The sequence below is a fragment of the Pteropus vampyrus genome, unplaced genomic scaffold, assembly GCF_000151845.1.
Source record: "Pteropus vampyrus isolate Shadow unplaced genomic scaffold, Pvam_2.0 Scaffold84, whole genome shotgun sequence".
Lineage (NCBI taxonomy): Eukaryota > Metazoa > Chordata > Mammalia > Chiroptera > Pteropodidae > Pteropus > Pteropus vampyrus.
The window spans coordinates 1,717,652-1,720,030 of NW_011888865.1; the positions used below are offsets into that span (position 1 = coordinate 1,717,652).

Below are 2,379 nucleotides of genomic sequence, written 5' to 3' on the forward strand. Positions count from 1 at the left end.
TAATTTAATTTATGTGTATCTCTAAAGAGAAATGGTTGGTCCAAACAGCTCATTTATTATTATTTTGATAGGCTTGGCCCTCCATAGAAGTTATACTAAGTTTACTCCTCCTGGCATCTATGAGGATGCCTATTCTCCCACATCTTCAACAACAGGGGATGTTATTCAACTTTCTCTTCTTTGCTAATCTTATAGGTAGAGAAAACAGTGTCTCATTGTACCTTTAATTTGCAAGTCTCTTATAAGCGAATATCTTTTCATAAGTTCAAAATCCATATGAATTTGCTTTCATGTGAACCATCTGTTCACTTCCTTTGTCCATTTTTCTATTGTGTTGTAGAGCCCTTTACATTTTAAGGAAATTAGCTCTTTAACTTATATAAGGCATAAATATTTTTCCCACTTGTCATCAGTCTCTTGTTTGTGAGGTGTACATATGAGTAAATTTTATAATTTTATAGTGCCCAACTTATCAGTCTTTGATTTTATGATTTCTGAGATTATGAATAAATTCTCTAATATTTTCTTCTAGAATTTCATGGCTTAATTTTTATATTCAAATTTTTGATTTGTTTTTTCCAGTTGCCCAACATCATTTATCAAATAACCCATTTTTACCCTACTGACCTGAGATGTTGACTTTATCATACTTTAATTTCCCATGTATATTTAGATCTCTTTCTGTACTTTCTATTCTGTTCCATTGATCTGCTTATGTATTTGTGCCCTAGTACTATACTTTTAAAATAGTTATTGCTCTGGCATGTTTAAAAATTTTTAAATATTTTATCCAGCCTTTCTTTATTTTATATTTTTTAAGTAGAGTGATCTCATATAAACTTAACTCATCATCTTGATTAGAAATTTGGGGAAATGGCTGTTACGGGCTTCTCCTATTTGCCGTTAGTTTTAGGCACTTCTCCTAACCATGCAGCAGCAATTCTTCCTGGAGACTTTAAAGCGCTTTTGGGGCCACTAATTGGACACAGTGAATATGAGCAGGACTCTTAAACCGATTTATCTAAAGTCTTACTACCGTTCTTCCCTCTTCTTCTCCCACTCCCCCTTCTTTCATGATTTTTCTGGAATTCTCCTTCCACACCAATGATCATGGGGTTTGTGTTAGACTACTTTACTCACAAGGAACAAGTACTTTAGAAAGAAGGGGGTTTCTTGTAAGTAAAAATGCCCTCATAAGAGGAGGCTCAGCCTTAAATGCGAACTAGCACCAGAAAGTGGGACGTTGGCTGGAGGTGGTATCAGTCAAGTGAGAGCTTTCCTGTCCCCTTCCCTGCTCCCCTTCATCCCTGAGGGAGGAGCCATAGACGCTCAAGGCGAGGAAATGGTAGTAGTGGGTCCAAGTTAGGAAGGGGGATAGCCGTAACTTTGAATAAATTTGAAAGTTTGATTATTATAAAAAACTGGATACATTAATACTGATCGGAGGACCTCTTATTATCAGAAAGGAACCAGAAAACTCATAGAATTTGCCATGTATCTTACTGAAAAAGAGTTACTAGCCTCACAGTATGAATTTTAAAGGAAAGAGACAGAAATTGGGTCACTTGATGTCTCACGGTAATTCGTTGGATATAACACTCCTAGAGAGGAATGGGAGGACTGAAGATGGAAACAGAAGGCCATTGGATTAGTGGTGGCCCTAGGGATGGCTCCTCTCTACATTTATCTCTCATGGTCTGTGGAATCTCTGCTTTGCTTTGTGCCAGTCCCCATTCTCTTCTTGCTTCCAGCAGACCAATTTTTGCAATATTCTCCAGCCCAGACTCAGAAGAGAACAGGGGTGATCACTTATATAATCAAAGATGACCAAAGACCTTTGTCCTTGCCTCCTCATGGGTCACGATTGGACCCAGCATAAATCATTCTTTGGTCAGCTGTTTAACCCTGCTTCATTCAGTGGCCACACTGAGCGCTTGAGGCAGAGGCAAAAAGCATCTAGAGCTGATTCCTTGAACCTTAGCTAGATGTTAGGATATTGGATATAGAAAACACAGCCACTGATATATCCAGGACAAGGCTCTGTCTCTTAATAAAAGAAAAGGAAACCTTGGATTGGGCCCAGGAATAAAGTGTGGCGTTATTACAAGTCATTAGAGTCACATATCATTTTTTCTTTTGTCCCTCATTGGGTGTATAGGACAGGGATCCATAAAAGTTCTTTATATACTGATAGTGAGTTAAAAGACTTGGGTTCAAGTCCACCTACAAAAAAGTAATATTACTTCTTTGAATGTCAACTTCTTCATCCATAAAATGAGAGTCACTCAGTAATCTCCAAGAGAACTCACATTTCCAACACCTGCTTTTCTATATCTTATCTCATCTAATTCTTATAAGTTCTTTTGAGTTAGATATCAC

General features: G+C 37.5%; 1 protein-coding gene across 1 annotated transcript in view; it reads left to right on the forward strand.

Moving 5' to 3' along the window:
- CCDC83 (coiled-coil domain containing 83) overlaps positions 1–2,379 on the forward strand; it is a 46,206-nt gene that overhangs the window by 19,341 nt on the left and 24,486 nt on the right.